Source organism: Bos indicus x Bos taurus, chromosome 4 (assembly GCF_003369695.1).
Source record: "Bos indicus x Bos taurus breed Angus x Brahman F1 hybrid chromosome 4, Bos_hybrid_MaternalHap_v2.0, whole genome shotgun sequence".
In the NCBI taxonomy this organism is placed as follows: Eukaryota; Metazoa; Chordata; class Mammalia; order Artiodactyla; family Bovidae; genus Bos; species Bos indicus x Bos taurus.
The window spans coordinates 94960892-94979812 of NC_040079.1; the positions used below are offsets into that span (position 1 = coordinate 94960892).

Sequence of the window (18921 nt, forward strand, 5' to 3'; positions counted from 1 at the left end):
TGGACAGGGAAGCCTGGTGCGCTGTAGTCCATGGGGTCGCAAAGAGTCAGACATGACTGAGAGACTGAACTGAACTGAACTGAGTCAGGTAGACTGAACTGATGACAATAATTATGGTACCATCACCTGCTTGGTGTATATTGATTTCAGTGACTCCGATACTCTACCAGTATCGAGTCTGAAGATCTGCCTTCAGAGACTTTGTTTTCTGTCCAGAACCCAGAAAAATGATCTGAGGAGATTGTCAGAGGTGGCAGTTAAACTTTTTAGTACTCAGATGACTTCCTCCGAATGAGTTGTTTCTCTTGAGCTGACCTTGGGACTTGTAGTGTCACTGTCATCTGAGTAAAAGTCTTGTGGCTTCCATGACACAGTACAAGTGACCCGCAGTAAACCAACACCCTGTCTACATGAGAGATTAACATTGTTGAGGGTTCCACAGAGCTTAGTCTGAGTACTACCGCTCACAGGCAGTGTGGTTTCAGATAGGCTCTGTGACTTCTGTGCTTTCCTTCCTTATCTGTAACATGCGTATAATGCTAGTGTACTCAGACGTATGTTGTGTGGTTTCAGATATTTGTGTAAAGTATTTAGCACAGATTAGCTCAGCTGGTGAAGAATCCCCCTGCAATGCAGGAGACCCCTCTTCGATTTCTGAGTTGGGAAGTTCCCCTGGAGAAGGGATAGGCTATCCACTCCAGTATTCTTGGGCTTCATGGTGGCTCAGATTGTAAAGAATCCTCTTGCAATGTGGATGACCTGGGTTTGGTCCCTGGGTTGGTAAGATTGTCTGGAGGAGGGCATGGCAACCCACTCCAGTATTCTTTCCTAGAGAATCCCCATGGACAGAGGAGCCTGGTGGGCTACAGTCTATGGGGTCACAAAGAGTCGGACATGACTAAGCACAGTGTGTCTGATGAATAGTGAAACCTCGATAAATGTAATATTTAAAATGTAAAGGGATAATGGATAAGGGATATGGTGATGTGTCACAATGTCATTTAAAAGTGGAAGTTAAATAAGTCAGTGGAATAATAGCAAACATTAAATGTATGCTCTATGCAAAGATGGGCATTACATAAATTCAAGAAAATAAAGATGAAAGACATGACAGGACTCACACTAGATTTGGGACTTTCTAGAACAAAGGCAGTTTTCACTGCATTATAAGACTCTTATCTCTGTGCACTGTGGCTTTTAAGGTACATAATTAAAGGAGAACCAGCCCTTTCCTGGGTATTATAAAGGCCTGGGATCCAACACCATTACAGTGTAGCAGAACCTTGGTTCTAGTATTCCTGTGCCTGCCCAGCATTTAGGATGAAGACACTGTCAAGACTTTGGTATGTCTGACAGGATAGGGTCTGAGTCTTGTGGTGGCAGCTAAACAAGTGGAGGGCCACTGATATGATCCACCAGCTCAGTGTTTGTGGTTAGAGATGTTAGATGTTTTAACATAAATGTTAGAACATGGTATAATGGTAACATGATTTATGAATGTTTACCACCTCAAAACTCTACCAACGTTCGTTGTGTTAAAGCTATAGCTTTTTCCTTTGAAGCTTTCCTAGAGACCAGCCAGTAAGGAATAAGTCCTGAAAAAGTTCATTCTTAACTCTCACATATTAATTTAACAAACACATCAGTTCTGAAGTATTCCCTTTACCTATGGGTGAACTGAGCCATGGGACTTAAGCAATGTGCCCAATGTCGTACAGCAAATTTTTTGCAAAGCTAGATTCTAACACCAAGGGATCTTGGCTCTAGGTGTCTTGTTCGTAACTACAAAGAGCTTTAGAGCTGATTCTAAAAAATAAGAGAGTAAATGTGCATTGAAACGTGGACAAAACCACCACAAAAGTCTGAAAATAGCCATGAAGCAAATATTAATTGGCAACTCAGAATTTGGAAGTAGTGAATACTTCTGAAAGGTGCGTCTCAGGTGAATACTACTGAGTGAAGGGTGAGGAGGCTCTGGGCTCTTCTCCTTAGACTGGAGGTCCAGGGACAGCACCCACAGGCCAGAAGCCACTCCACTGATAAAGGCAGCAACTGAGGAACTGATGGCCCAGACTCAGCCATCTTTCGGCAGAAGTGGTAGCTACCTAAAATTCTCTGGATTTGCAGTGTAGAAATATTTTCCACCCCAGCTTTATTGAGATATTTTGTTGTTGTTCAGTCACTAAGTTGTGTCCAGTTGTTTGCGACCCCATGGACTGCAGCGTGCCAGACTTCCCCTCCTTCACTGTCTCCCAGAGCTTGCTCAAACTCATGTCCATTGATTCGGTGATATCATCCAACCATCTCATCCTCTGTTGTCCCCTTCTCCTGCCTTCGATGTTCCCCAGCTTCAGGGTCTTTTCCTGTGAGTTGTCTCTCTGCATCAGATGGCCAAAATGTTGGAGCGTCAGCATTAGCATTCCATCAGTCATTCCGATGTATATTCAGGTTTGATTTCCTTTCGGATTGACTGGTTTGATCTCCTTGCTGTCCAATTATTGAGGTTTAATTGACCAATAAGAATTGTGCATATTTAATGTATACAACTTGATGTTTTGTTACACACTTTAAAGTGATCACCACAGTCAAGCCAATAAGTCCATCACCTCACATAATTACCATTTTATTTTTGGGAAGTTGGGGTGAGAAGACTTAAGATTTACCCTCTTAAGTAAACTTTGGTTTTACCATATACCATTGTTAATTATAGCCACCATGCTATGCACAGGACTGGAAAAGGTCAGTTTTCATTCCAATCCGAAAGGAAGGCAATGCCAAAGAATGCTCAAACTACCGCACAACTGCACTCATCTCACATGCTAGCAAAGTAATGCTCAAAATTCTCCAAGCCAGGCTTCAACAGTACGTGAACCATGAGCTTCCAGATGTTCAAGCTGGACTTAGAAAAGGCAGAGGAACCAGAGATCAAATTGCCAACATCTTTTGGATCATTGAAAAAGCAAGAGAGTTTCAGAAAAATATCTACTTCTGCTTTATTGACTTTGTAGATCACAATAAACCATGGAAAATTCTTTAAGAGATGAGAATACCAGACCCCCTGACCTGCCTTCTGAGAAATATGTATGCAGGTTAAGAAGCAACAGTTAGTAGACGCAGAACAACAGACTGGTTCCAAATCGGGAAAGGAGTACATCAAAGCTGTACTTATATGCAGCCTTACAGAGTACATCATGAGAAATGCTGGGCTGGATGAAGCACAAGCTGGAATCAAGATTGCTGGGAGAAATATCAATAACCTCAGGTATGCAGATGACACCACGCTTATGGCAGAAAGCAAAGAAGAACTAAAGAGCCTCTTGATGAAAATGAAAGAGGAGAGTACAAATGTTGGCTTAAAACTCAACCTTCAGAAAACTAAGATCATGGCATCTGGTCCCATTACTTCATGGCAAATAGATGGGAAAACAGCAAAAACAGTGACAGACTTTATTTTTTGGGGTTCCAAAATCACTGCAGATGGTGACTGCAGCCATGAAATTAAAAGACACTTGCTCCATGGAAGAAAAGCTATGACCAACCTAGACAGCATATTAAAAAGCAGAGACATTATTTTACCTACAAAGGTCCGTCTAGTCAAAGCTATAGTTTTTGCAGTAGTCATGTATGGATGTGAGAGTTGGGCTATAAAAAAAGCTGAGCGTCGAGGAATTGATGCTTTTGAACTGTGGTGTTGGAGAAGACTCTTGAGAGTCCCTTGGACTGCAAGGAGATCCAATCAGTCCATCCTAAAGGAAATTAGTCCTGAATTATCATTGGAAGGACTGATGCTGAAGCTAAAACTGCAATGCTTTGGCCACCTGATGAGACAAACTGACTCATTTGAAAAGACCCTGATGCTGGAAAAGATTGAAGGTGGAAGGGGAAGGGGACATCAGAGGATGAGTTGGTTGGATGGCATCACTGACTCAATGAACATGAGTTTGAGTAAACTCTGGGAGTTGGTGATGGACAGGGAGGCCTGGCATGCTGCAGTCCATAGCGTCTCAAAGAGTCGGACATGACTGAGTGACTGAACTGAACCATGCGTTCAATCCCCAAAACATTTTCATTTTGCATAATTGAAGCTTTGTACCCTTGGACCAACATCTGCCCCATTTCCCCTACCCACTAGCCAGCACAGGATTGTAAATTATTAATGTGTTGTCTCCATAGTGAAGAGTTCATCTGTCTCTGATTCCCTTGTGTGTGTTTGCTTGTTAGTTGCTTAGTCGTGGATGACTCTTTGCAACCCCATAGACTATAGCCCACCAGGCCCCTCTGTCCATGGGGTTTTCCAGGAAGAACACTGGAGTGGGTTGCCATTTCCTTCTCCAAAAGGAACTATAGAAAGAAAGAAAGTGAAGTCGGTCAGTCGTGTCCAACTCTTTGCGACCCCATGGACTGTAGCCTACTAGGCTCCCCCATCCAAGGAGTTTTCCAGGCAAGAGTACTGGAGTGGGTTGCCATTTCCTTCTCCATTTATTCCCTTGTGTATACCCACATATACCCACATTAGTGCCCTTGTTTGAATGGGAGGGAGGTGAGAAATTGATTAATTCAGAGTAAGAAATGATCCAGCTAATATAGTCTATAAAAAGAGGGCTGACTTTCAGAAACACATTTTTGAACCTCTGACTCATAGGACCTGAAACCAAAGCCTTTCATCCTTAGTTAAGCCTTAACTATTCTTGAAATGGAAAACGTTTTTTGGCAACCCAGCTTCCTTCCTAAGATCCCTACTTTAAATAGTATTTTGAATATGCAGATGTTTCTATTTTGTTAGTAGTAAATATTTCTGAATTTCTTATTTTTTTATGATGTAAGGAAAATATTTCATGGTGGTTTTTGTTGGGGGGAGTGGGGGGTATGCTTTTTAAATTTTACTAAACACATCGGAAGGTTGTTTTAAATTTTGTTTAAATGTTCTTTGAACCAAAGTATTTACAGATCAAGGAGTTCTAGCCAGCAGATTGTTCCATTTGTTGTGTTTGAAAGTGGAAACATTAGGAATGACAGTTTAAGATGATGCCATAGAACATTTTCATAAACAACCTAATAGCATTGTCTAATACTGTCTTTGTTTATTAAAGGCGTCAAAGTCTCCTCTGCTATATTTAGGTAAAATCTAAGTTTCTTTACTCAAGCATGGAAAATATTGTTTGTTTTCTGTTTGGGAGGAAAGCAGTATGACCAAATAAAAGAATTAAACTTCACTGGAAACAATTATTTTAAGAGTCTCAGTTTCAAGATGGAAAAAAAATGTAATTTGATTTTTTTTTATTTTTTTAAGTGGGTTAAAAAAATGAAGGTCTGGAAAAGTGGGCAAATTCCTGAATTCTCCGTGGTGCTTCAGCAGAGGCAGGGAATACTGTCAGTGCCCATCATTCTATCATTTTAAAACTCATCAGTTTGTAAAAAATAATAATTAATAAGCTCTACAATGCATACTGAAAATCAAAACACACACAAATCTGATTTTAAAAACCTGGAAGAAACTTTAAGACTCTCCTACCTCTCAAAATATTCTCTCTCCTTTTGGTTCTGTAGAAAAACTCAGTAAAAATCTGAATTCAAGAGGGTTAAAAATTCAAAAGACAGTATTTGAAGAGTTTAATGGAATGAGAACTATGGAGACAATTGAGCAACAATGTAGTAGAAATAATTAGTACATTAGACATAGAAGCAAAGGTCAGTTATTATCACAGGGAAACTTGAGATAATAACAGTGTATTCAAAGTAAAAATTAAATGATAAATAATAGAGAATAGATGTGAATAATGATAAAAACATCCAATATATGGACTATATTTATGTAATATGTCAAGTAGACAAATGATATTATTTGGAAAGTTAGAAAAAAGTTTCATTGAAATGCCTAATTGGTTCTGTAAAATGTAAAGGGTATATTTTCAGAAAAAAATAGGAACAGCAAAAAAAAAAAAATAGGAACAGCAATTGAAAATGTAAATATGGTCTGATTCTAATTAAGATTTTGAACTTCCTCATAAAGAATTCTTCAGGTAGGTACCTAGGAGCAAAACACAAAAACAAAACTTACAGAAAGGAGGACACTCTGCCAGACCGCTTACACCTTCATAGTACTTACCATTCAAATACATACAATGAATCATCGTCTGTGAACTTTGGAGGGAAGGAAAGTGAAATTCAAGAATATTACCACCAGCCAAGTTGTCATTTAATTAGACAACAGGAAAACATTTCATGTAACTTCTGTGTCTATTTTCTATTAGAACTATTGAAGTTGAAATCTACCCCCCAAAAATGGTGACTAGAGAGTGAGTAAATGACGTACGGACTTTAAAAAGCATCAGGACAATGCTCTGTGTTTGAATATAGTTGTGCAGAGACTACAAATCTTTGAGGAAAAGTATGGACTGAACTTTTATTCCCAGATAAGCTATTCTTCCAGAATAGAAGGAAACACTCAATGAATGTAAAAATGTTGAGGCTTGTATTAAAAAACAAACGAAAAACTACTTGCATTTGAAGTTCATCAAATAGAGAAGTGAATTAATATGAATTTATAAATGGAGAGATTTTGTTTAAAGCTGTTGTCTTGAGCATATATTATGTCAACTTGTGTGAATTATGGCTATAGAATTGGCTATGAATCTAACAAGCCTTGTCAGGGTAGAAGTATGATTGACCAGAACCAGGCTGTGGGCAGAATTACAATATGCTATTTCTTTCTCTATCCTAGAAGGAAATCAGTTAACACTGACTTATACATGCAGTGTGTTGCCATTGAAAGTCCAGTGTCCTCCCCCGGTTCATGACATCTTAACATTTAGGAAAAGCTCCCTGGAGGTGAAGAATAATTTTAAGTTTAGCAGCAATTTCAGGTTTATTATGTTTAAGGGTTTTTGTTTTTGTTTTTTTTTGCTAACACTAAAGAATTTTTAAATGACGTGCATATGATTGTGGTTTTTTTTTTTTCTGTTCCTTCGTCCTTTTGTCCTAGCAGCTTACTGCATGTATTATTAATAGATGACTGTTGAAATGATACTTATCCAATGCTCAGGGTGATTATTTCTAGGTAGTGTTATTTTTGGATTTGTTTTTTTTTTTTACCTTTTTAAAAAACTTCCATGTAGTTGATTTTAAGAACATATCCTTTTTTTCTTTTTTGGGGAACAAGACTGCTAAATTTTAAAAACCTATTTGTTGAGTATGTGCTAGTGTTTACAAACATGTTTCTGTCCTCAGAGACCCCATTCCCTGTTCCCAAGGATTTTATCACTTTTAATACTTGAAAAGCTAAATTGGAATATCCCTCATGTTCTTGTCCTAGATCTTATTTTATGTATCTCCAAAGGAAAAAATTTTTTAAGTAAGTCATTTTTTTTTGAGTTCAGAATTCACTCATATTTGCTGAAGTTAAGATACATAGTTGCCTTATGTCATTATCTGTCAAGTCAGAAACTAGGCAGGATCTGAGGATTATAATCATTTTATGTGCTAACACACATGTCAGTGTTGTAAATATTGGCAAAAGACATGAAACTACAGAGTCAGTGAAAAGAGTTTGTTAGGACTATAGCAGTAAGGAGAATAACAGAGCAGCACTGATTTTCTGAATTGCAATTCCTCCAGGGAAATGTCATTAGAGATGGATGTTGTTAGGCAGTGGAGCACGTTAAAAAGAATCTTCTTATTGAGAAGCACTGCTGTTAAACTGGGACTGCTGGCAAACCAGCCCATCCTCTTATAAGAGAGACGTTGTCTTTATTACTCTAGAATGCCAAGCAGATCTTCTCTGTAGAGAGAGATGTCTCTACTTTCTAGAACACAAGCAAATTTGCTCCAATAAGGTTTTGCCTGTTTTTGAAAGTCTGCCTGCTATATGAACATCCTTGAAAAGTCAATTTGGTGTATACTAGCTATTCATGCCTTTAAAAATGTTTGGATACAGGAGAGACCCCTGAAAAATAATCTCCCTGTAATGTCTAGAAGATGAAACTTCTTGAACAAACTAAGTGTTACACAGTGCAAGCTGTTTTCTTCTCTATTTTACTATGGCAGTATTTTGTTTCTGTCTTTTTTAAAAATTAATGTTCTCTCTGAAATATCTACTCAAAAACTTTAAACAAAAATAAAATTTTTGAAATTTATGAGCCACGTAATTTCTATAGCATAGCCAAGACCTCAAACCTTTACTTCTCTTTCTCAAATACTTCTCTTTCTCAAATACCTTGTCAAAATTAGGTAGAATTAAAGCTGAGATCTACTGAAGAGACAATGCTTTTTGAGTTACAGAGTTTCCAGTTTTATTATGGAACAAGCATATTATTTCCTTCATTCAACTAACTTTGTGTTTCTTTTATTAATCTTTTCCTGGTTCCTTTAGGTGCAAAGTTAGATTGTTTATTTGGGGTTGTTCTTGCTTTTTGAAGTAGGCCTGCATTACTATAAGTATCTCTCCTAAAACCACTTTCATTGTATCCCTTAGACTTTGGAATGTTGTCTTTCTATTTTAATTTGTTTTAGATTAATTTTTGATTTCTTCTTTGATTTTTTTCATTGACCCACTGATTGATTAGTAGGTTTTGGTTTAGGCTTCACATTTTGTGGTTTCCCCCCCACCCCAGTTTTATTCTTGTAATTGATTTATAGTTTTATGCTGTTTGGGTCAGAAAAGAATTAGTTTTTAATTTATTGAGACTTGTTTTGTGATCTAATGTGTGATCTATCCTGGGGAATGTTCCATGTGTACTTACAAAGAATGTGTATTCTTCTGTTTGGGTGGTTGAAGGTCTGTACATACCTATTTAAGTTTATATGGTCTATTGTGTCTTTATGGCTAATATTTCCTTACTGATATTCTCTCTGATCTAAATATTGGTGTAAGTGGAGTGTTAAAGTTTATTATCATATTATTGTTGGTATCTTTCTGTATATGTGTTAATATTTGCTTTATGTACTTAGGTGGCCCTTTGTTGGATGCATAGATATTTACAAGTGTTATATTCTCTTGCTGGATTGATCCCTTTATCTTTATATAATGATCTTCTTTTTCTCTTGTTACATTTTTTGTTTTAAAAAATGTACAGTTTGTTACATAGTTTGTTTGATATGAGTATTGCTACTTTGTGTGTATCTGTATGTGTCTTTAGATATGAAATAAGTCACTTGAAGGTGACCTGTGGATGTTTGGTTTTTCTTTAATCCTTTCAGCCGCCCTGTGTCTTGTGATTGTAGCATTTAGTCCATTTAGATTGAAATGAGTGTTGATTAGGTATACAATTACTGTCATTTTGTTGTTTTCTGATTGGGCTGTAGTTCTTTCTCTCTTCTCCTGTTCTTTTCCCTTGTTATTTGATGCCTCTGTTTAGCATTATGTTTGGATTCCTTTCTGTTTATTTTTTGTGTATCTGTTAGAGGTTTTTGGCCTGTGGTTACATGGTGGTTTAGGTGGTTTAGTTGCTAAGTCGTGTTTGACTCTTGTGACTCCATGTACTGTAGCCCACCAGGCTGCCCTGTCCATGGGACTTACTAGGCAAGAACGCTGGAATGGGTTGCCATTTCTTTTTCCAGGGGATCTTCCCGACCCAGGGATTGAACCTGGGTCTTGGCATTGCAGGTTGATTCTTTACTGACTGAGCCACCAGGGAAGCCCATGAGGCTCATGGTGTTTACCATGAAATTCATTTATGACAAACTATGTATGTAGTAGTCTATTTTAAGTTGATGGTGGCTTAAGTCCAAATTCATTCTAGCACAGCATTTTATTCTTACCCGTGTTTTATGTTTTTGATGCCATATTTTATATCTTTTTACTTTGGGTATCACTTAAATATTTTAGAAACAGATGATTTTTACTACTTTTTTTTTTTAAATTTTATTTTCTTTTTAAACTTTACATAATTGTATTAGTTTTGCCAAATATCAAAATGAATCCACCACAGGTATACATGTGTTCCCCATCCTGAACCCTCCTCCCTCCTCCCTCCCCATACCATCCCTCTGGGTCATCCCAGTGCACTAGCCCCAAGCATCCAGTATCGTGCATCGAACCTGGACTGGCATCTTGTTTCATACATGATATTTTACATGTTTCAATGCCATTCTCCCAAATCTTCCCACCCTTTCCCTCTCCCACAAAGTCTATAAGACTGTTCTATACATCAGTGTCTCTTTTGCTGTCTTGTACACAGGGTTATTGTTACCCTCTTTCTAAATTCCATATATATGTGTTAGTATACTGTATTGGTGTTTTTCCTTCTGGCTTACTTCACTCTGTATAATAGGCTCCAGTTTCATCCACCTCATTAGAACTGATTCAAATGTATTCTTTTTAATGGCTGAATAATACTCCATTGAGTATATGTACCATAGCTTTCTTATCCATTCATCTGATGATGGACATCTAGGTTGCTTCCATGTCCTGGCTATTATAAACAGTGCTGCGATGAACATTGGGGTACATGTGTCTCTTTCCCTTCTGGTTTCCTCAGTGTGTATGCCCAGCAGTGGGATTGCTGGATCGTTAGGCAGTTCTATTTCCAGTTTTTTAAGGAATCTCCACACTGTTCTCCATAGTGGCTGTACTAGTTTGCGTTCCCACCAACAGTGTAAGAGGGTTCCCTTTTCTCCACACCCTCTCCAGCATTTATTATTTGTAGACTTTTGGATTGCAGCCATTCTGACTGGTGTGAAATGGTACCTCATAGTGGTCTTGATTTGCATTTCTCTGATAATGAGTGATGTTGAGCATCTTTTCATGTGTTTGTTAGCCATCTGTATGTCTTCTTTGGAGAAATGTCTATTTAGTTCTTTGGCCCGTATTTTGATTGGGTCATTTATTTTTCTGGTGTTGAGCTGTAGGAGTTGCTTGTATATTTTTGAGATTAGTTGTTTGTCAGTTGCTTCATTTGCTATTATTTTCTCCCATTCTGAAGGCTGCCTTTTCACCTTGCTAATAGTTTCCTTTGATGTGCAGAAGATTTTAAGGTTACTTAGGTCCCATTTGTTTATTTTTTCTTTTATTTCCAATATTCTGGGAGGCGGGTCATAGAGGATCCTGCTGTGATGTATGTCAGAGAGTGTTTTGCCTATGTTCTCCTCTAGGGGTTTTATAGTTTCTGGTCTTACGTTTAGATCTTTAATCCATTTTGAGTTTATTTTTGTGTATGGTGTTAGAAAGTGCTCTAGTTTCATTCTTTTACAAGTGGTTGACCAGATTTCCCAGCACCACTTGTTAAAGAGATTGTCTTTAATCCATTGTATATTCTTGCCTCCTTTGTCAAAGATAAGGTGTCCATATGTGTGTGGATTTATCTCTGGGCTTTCTATTTTGTTCCATTGATCTATATTTCTGTCTTTGTGCCAGCACCATACTGTCTTGATAATTGTGGCTTTGTAGTAGAGCCTGAAGTCAGGTAGGTTGATTCCTCCAGTTCCATTCTTCTTTCTGAGAATCGCTTTGGCTATTCGAGGTTTTTTGTATTTCCATACAAATTGTGAAATTATTTGTTCTAGCTCTGTGAAGAATACTGTTGGTAGCTTGATAGGGATTGCATTGAATCTATAAATTGCTTTGGGTAGTATACTCATTTTCACTATATTGATTCTTCCAATCCATGAACATGGTATATTTCTCCATCTATTAGTGTCCTCTTTGATTTCTTTCACCAGTGTTTTATAGTTTTCTATATATAGGTCTTTAGTTTCTTTAGGTAGATATATTCCTAAGTATTTTATTCTTTCCATTGCAATGGTGAATGGAATTGTTTCCTTAATTTCTCTTTCTGTTTTCTCATTATTAGTGTATAGGAATGCAAGGGATTTCTGTGTTGATTTTATATCCTGCAACTTTACTATAGTCATTGATTAGTTCTAGTAATTTTCTGGTGGAGTCTTTAGGGTTTTCTATGTAGAGGATCATGTCATCTGCAAATAGTGAAAGTTTTACTTCTTCTTTTCCAATTTGGATTCCTTTTATTTCTTTTTCTGCTCTGATTGCTGTGGCCAGAACTTCCAAAACTATGTTGAATAGTAATGGTGAAAGTGGGCACCCTTGTCTTGTTCCTGACTTTAGAGGAAATGCTTTCAATTTTTCACCATTGAGGATAATGTTTGCTGTGGGTTTGTCATATATAGCTTTTATTATGTTGAGGTATGTTCCTTCTATTTCTGCTTTCTGGAGAGTTTTTATCATAAATGGGTGTTGAATTTTGTCAAAGGCTTTCTCTGCATCTGTTGAGATAATCATATGGCTTTTATTTTTCAATTTGTTAATGTGGTGTATTACATTGACTGATTTGCAGATATTGAAGAATCCTTGCATCCCTGGGATAAAGCCCACTTGGTCATGGTGTATGATCTTTTTAATGTGTTGTTGGATTCTGATTGCTAGAATTTTGTTAAGGATTTTTGCATCTATGTTCATCAGTGATATTGGCCTGTAGTTTTCTTTTTTTGTGGCCTCTTTGTCAGGTTTTGGTATTAGGGTGATGGTGGCCTCATAGAATGAGTTTGGAAGTTTACCTTCCTCTGCAATGTTCTGGAAGAGTTTGAGCAGGATAGGTGTTAGCTCTTCTCTAAATTTTTGGTAGAATTCAGCTGTGAAGCCGTCTGGACCTGGGCTTTTGTTTGCTGGAAGATTTCTGATTACAGTTTCAATTTCCGTGCTTGTGATGGGTCTGTTAACATTTTCTATTTCTTCCTGGTCCAGTTTTGGAAAGTTGTACTTTTCTAAGAATTTGTCCATTTCTTCCACGTTGTCCATTTTATTGGCATATAATTGTTGATAGTAGTCTCTTATGATCCTTTGTATTTCTGTGTTGTCTGTTGTGATCTCTCCATTTTCATTTCTAATTTTATTGATTTGATTTTTCTGCCATTGTTTCTTGATGAGTCTGGCTAATGGTTTGTCAATTTTATTTATCCTTTCAAAGAACCAGCTTTTGGCTTTGTTGATTTTTGCTATGGTCTCTTTTGTTTCTTTTGCATTTATTTCTGCTCTAATTTTTAAGATTTCTTTCCTTCTACTAACCCTGGGGTTCTTCATTTCTTCCTTTTCTAGTTGCTTTAGGTGTAGAGTTAGGTTATTTATTTGACTTTTTTCTTGTTTCTTGAGGTGTGCCTGTATTGCTATGAACTTTCCCCTTAGGACTGCTTTTACCGTGTCCCACAGGTTTTGGGTTGTTGTGTTTTCATTTTCATTCGTTTCTATGCAAATTTTGATTTCTTTTTTGATTTCTTCTGTGATTTTTTGGTTATTCAGCAGCGTGTTGTTCAGCCTCCATATGTTGGAATTTTGAATAGTTTTTCTCCTGTAATTGAGATCTAATCTTACTGCATTGTGGTCAGAAAAGATGCTTGGAATGATTTCTATTTTTTTGAATTTACCAAGGCTAGCTTTATGGCCCAGGATGTGATCTATCCTGGAGAAAGTTCCATGTGCACTTGAGAAAAAGGTGAAATTCATTGTTTTGGGATGAAATGTCCTATGGATATCAATTAGGTCTAACTGGTCTATTGTATCGTTTAACGTTTGTGTTTCCTTGTTAATTTTCTGTTTAGTTGATCTATCCATAGGTGTGAGTGGGGTATTAAAGTCTCCCACTATTATTGTGTTATTGTTAATTTCTCCTTTCATACTTGTTAGCATTTCTCTTACATATTTTGGTGCTCCCGTGTTGGGTGCATATATATTTATAATTGTTATATCTTCTTCTTGGATTGATCCTTTGATCATTATGTAGTGACCTTCTTTGTCTCTTTTCACAGCCTTTGTTTTAAAGTCTATTTTATCTGATATGAGTATTGCTACTCTTGCTTTCTTTTGGTCCCTATTTGCATGGAAAATCTTTTTCCAGCCCTTCACTTTCAGTCTGTATGTGTCCCCTGTTTTGAGGTGGGTCTCTTGTAGACAACATATGTAGGGGTCTTGTTTTTGTATCCATTCAGCCAGTCTTTGTCTTTTGGTTGGGGCATTCAACCCATTTACATTTAAGGTAATTAGTGATAAGTACGATCCCGTTGACATTTACTTTATTGTTTTGGGTTTGAATTTATACAACGTTTTTGTGTTTTCTGTCTAGAGAAAATCCTTTAGTATTTGTTGGAGAGCTGGTTTGGTGGTGCAGAATTCTCTCAGCTTTTGCTTGTCTGAAAAGCTTTTGATTTCTCCTTCATACTTGAATGAAATCCTTGCTGGGTAAAATAATCTGGCCTGTAGGTTATTTTCTTTTATTATTTTAAGTATATCTTGCCATTCCTTCCTGGCTTGAAGAGTTTCTATTGAAAGATCAGCTGTTATCCTTATGGGAATCCCCTTGTGTGTTATTTGTTGTTTTTCCCTTGCTGCTTTTAATATTTGTTCTTTGTGTTTGATCTTTGTTAATTTGATTAATATGTGTCTTGGGGTGTTTCGCCTTGGGTTTATCCTGTTTGGGACTCTCTGGGTTTCTTGGACTTGGGTGATTATTTCCCTCCCCATTTTAGGGAAGTTTTCAACTATTATCTATTGAAGTATTTTCTCATGGTCTTTCTTTTTGTCTTCTTCTTCTGGAACCCCTATGATTCGAATGTTGTAGCGTTTAATATTGTCCTGGAGGTCTCTGAGATTGTCCTCATTTCTTTTAATTCGTTTTTCTTTTATCCTCTCTGATTCATTTATTTCTACCATTCTATCTTCTAATTCACTAATCCTATCTTCTGCCTCTGTTATTCTACTATGTGTTGCCTCCAGAGTGTTTTTAATTTCATTTATTGCATTATTCATTATATATTGACTCTTTTTCATTTCTTCTAGGTCCTTGTTAAACCTTTCTTGCATCTTCTCAATCCTTGTCTCCAGGCTATTTATCTGTGATTCCATTTTAATTTCAAGATTTTGGATCAATTTCACTATCATTATTTGGAATTCTTTATCAGGTAGATTCCCTATCTCTTCCTCTTTTGTTTGGTTTGGTGGGCATTTATCCTGTTCCTTTATCTGCTGGGTATTCCTCTGTCTGTTCATCTTGTTTAAATTGCTGAATTTGGGATGTCCTTTCTGTATTCTGGCAGTTTGTGGAGTTCTCTTTATTGTGACTTTTCCTCGCTGTGTGTGGGTTTGTACCGGTGGCTTGTCAAGGTTTCCTGGTTAGGGAAGCTTGTGTCGGTGTTCTGGTGGGTGGAGATGTATTTCTTCTCTCTGGAGTGCAATGAAATGTCCAGTAATGAGTTATGAGATGTCTATGGTTTTGGGGTGACTTTGGGCAGCTTGTATCTTGAAGCTCAGGGCTGTGTTCCTTTGTTGCTGGAGAGTTTGCTTGGTATGTCTTGCCCTGGAACTTGTTGGCCCTTGTGTGGTGCTTGGTTTCAGTGTCGGTATGGAGGCATTTGATGAGCTCCTGTCAATTAATGTTCCTTGGAGTCAGGAGTTCCCTGGAGTCAGGGTTTGGACTTAAGCCTCCTGCTTCCAGTTATCGGTCTTATTTTTACAGTAGTTTCAAAACTTGTCCTTCTATACAGCACCATTGATAAAACATCTACGTTAAAGATGAAAAGGTTCTCTACTGTGAGGGTCACTCAGAGAGGTTCACAGCATTACATGGAGAAGAGAAGAGGGAGGAGGGAGTTAGAGGTGACCCAAATGAGATGAGGTGGAATCAATAGTGGAGAGAGTGGGGTAGCCAGTAGTCACTTCGTTATGTGCACTCCACAACTGGACCATGCAGAGATGTTCACGGAGTTATACAGAGAAGAGAAGAAGGAGGCAGAGGTGGCCAGAAGGATAAAAGGGGGGAATGAAAAGGAGGGAGACAGATCCAGCCAGTAATCAGTTCCCTAAGTGTTCTCCACCGTCTGGAACACACAGAAACTCACAGAGTTGGGTAGAGTAGAGAGGGGTTAGGGAGGAGACACAGGCGACCTGGTGGAGCAAAAGGAGAGTCCAAAGGGAGAGAGAGCAGTCAAGCCAGTAATCTCGCTCCCTAGTGAAAAATGGGTCCTGACGATTGGGTTCTTAAAGGTACAAAATTGGTAACAAATACATAAAAGCAATAATTAAAAATCTAGTGTAGAGTTTGGAATTTCAAAAATACGATGTTAAAGAAAAGAAGAAGGAAAAGAGAGAAAAAACGAACAAAGAAAAACAAACAAGGTTGCGAAAATTATAAAGAAAATACAGGTACAAAATTGATAACTAATACCAAAAAGCAAAAATTAAAAATCTAGAGTAGAGTTTGGAATTTCAAAAATACAATGTTAAAAAAAAGGAAGAAGAGACATAAAGAGAGAAAACAAACAAACAAACAAAACCAAACAATGTCACAAAAATTATAAAGAAAATACAGGTACAAAATTAATATCAAATACCAAAAAGCATAAATTAAAAATCTAGAGTAGAGTTTGGAATTTCAGATATACAATGTTATTATATAAAAGAAGAAGAGAAAGAAACAGAAAAAAAAATGTCACAGAAATTATAAAAAAAAAACCTATATGTACAAAATTGATAACATATACCAAAAAGCTAAAATTAAAAAACTAGAGTAGAGTTTGGAATTTCAAAAATACGATGTTAAGGAAAAGAAGAAAAGAAGAAAAAAAAAAAACAACAAGGTCAAAAAATTATAAAATATATATATGAAGTTTGCTGAAGAAGAAAAAAATAGGGTCTTTTTTTTTTTTGCAAAGTAATAGGTTATAAAAGTGAAAATTAAAGGAACAATAGAGGACTTAAAAATTTTTTTTTTAATTTAAAAAAAAAAGAAAGAATGATCGTAAAAATAGTAAAAATATATCTAGGACTTTCTCTGGTTTTGTTGTGAGTATTGTGGGTTCAGTTCATTTTTGGCTAGTTCCTTGGTCCAACTTATATTTCTCAAGATCTATAGGCCCCTTCCTATGTAGTCCGTAGTAACCACGGGGTTTTAATCTATTGCCTGTAGCTTCCAAGGCATTTCCCTCTGTTATAACTTCTGTTTGCTGGTCTCTTCAGTGTCTGGTTACCGCCCTGACACAAAGGGGACGGTGGGGGAAACTTTTTTTTTTAGGCTCACTTGTTCAGTCGCGCTGTGGGGAGGGAGAGAGGGATGCTGCAAACAAATAACACTGGCGTGCGCTCGCAGTGCCTCAGCCACACTGGGTCTGCCCCCACTCACGGCGCGTGTAGCCTCCCTGCCCACACTGCTCGGGCTCTAGGTTGTTCCGCCGGGAACAATCCGAGGCCGGCCCTGGGCTGCATGCACCTCCCAGGTCCAAGCCACTCAGGTTCAGGCACTCGGGTAGTCCTCAGAGGCGCAGACTCAGTTTGGCCTGCGTTTTGTGCCCTTCCCAGGTCCGAGCAGCTCAGGTGATGAGGTGTTTGGCGAGTGCGATTGTTGCGACTTATCGCCTCCCCGCCACTCGGTTATCTGGGTGTAAAACCGGCGCACCTTCTCAGGCAGATGTTGACAGTCCAGACCCCCAAGAAGTTTTAGTTAGCAAAGAAGCCTGCTTACAGTTTTATAGATAATGTCTCTCTGGGGCTGCGATTGCCCCCTTCCGGCTCTGGCTGCCTGTCACTGGAGGGGGAAGGTCTGCAGCCGGCTATCTCTGTTCAGTCCTTTGTTCCGTGCGCAGGCCTGGCGGTGTCTTAGGTTGGGGCTGGCTTTTCGCGTGGTAGATATCCCACAGTCTGGTTTGCTAGCCCAAATTATTTCGCTCAGATAGTGTTCAGGGTATTCAGGCCAGATTCTTACTCTGAGCGATGTAGCCCACGCCGTGCCTCCCTGCCCAGCCCCCGCTTGCTAATGGCTGTGCAGGCGTCTGCGCTGCTTCTCCGTTGGGGGAGTTACCGTAGAGTTCGCAGTCTGCAGGTTTTAATTGTTTATTTATTTTTTCTCCCTGTTATGTTGCCCTCTGTGCTTCCAAAGCTCGGCACAGATTCGGCAGTGAGAAGGTTTCCTGGTGTTTGGAAACTTCTCTCTTTTTAAGACTCCCTTCCCGGGACGGAGGTCCGTCCCTCCCTCTTTTGTCTCTTTTTTTGTCTTTTATATTTTTTCCTACCTCCTTTCGAAGAGTTGGATTGCTTTTCTGGGTGCCTGATGTCCTCTGCCAGCATTCAGAAGTTGTTTTGTGGAATTTACTCGACGTTTAAATGCTCTTTTGATGAATTTGTGGGGGAGAAAGCATTCTCCCCGTCCTACTCCTCCGCCATCTTGGCTCCTCCCCACTACTTTTGTTTTTTAATCTTCATACTACGTATATAGGTGGTTGATCTACTACCTTTACTATATATTTGCCTCATAGTGGATTTTTCCTTCACAAATTTCTGATTTCTAGCTATGGCATTTTACGTTTAAAGAATTCCCTCTAACATTTCTTGTAAGGCCAGTTTTATGGTGACAGACTGTTTTAGCTTTTGCTTGTGGAAAACTCGAGTATCTCTCTTTCATTTTTGAATCATAATCTTGCCAGGTAGAGTATTCTTCGTTGTAAGTTTTCTTGTTTCTGTACTTTGAATATATCATGCTAGTTGCTTCTGGGGCTATAAATTTCAGCTGAAAAAAATAGTTGATAGTCTTATGGAGCTTTTCTTGTATATAACTAATTGATTTTTCTCTTGCTGATTTTAAGATTGTCTCTTTATCTTTGAATTTTGACATTTTAATTATAATGTGTCCCTACTGGTATACATCTCTTTGGATTCATTTTGTTTTGTAGTTTCTATACTTCCTGAACATGGATGTCTATTTTCTTCCCCAGATTTAGGAAGTTTTCATATGTTGTTTTTTCAAGCCAGATATGATAGCAGCTCTTCTTCCTGGTGCAGACCCCTCTGCCCCAGGCTGGGGAATCCAGTGTGGGGCTCAGACTCCAAGCTCCTCAGGTGGGACCTTCACGTTTGCAGTATTCCTCCTGCATATGGAGTGAGGCACCAGGAGTGGGGGTTCTGACCAGACTGACCCTCTGCCTGTCCCCACC

General features: G+C 38.2%; 1 protein-coding gene across 6 annotated transcripts in view; it reads left to right on the top strand.

Moving 5' to 3' along the window:
• Window positions 1-18921, top strand: part of ISPD (isoprenoid synthase domain containing) — a 373438-nt gene that overhangs the window by 177546 nt on the left and 176971 nt on the right. The window lies entirely within an intron of this gene.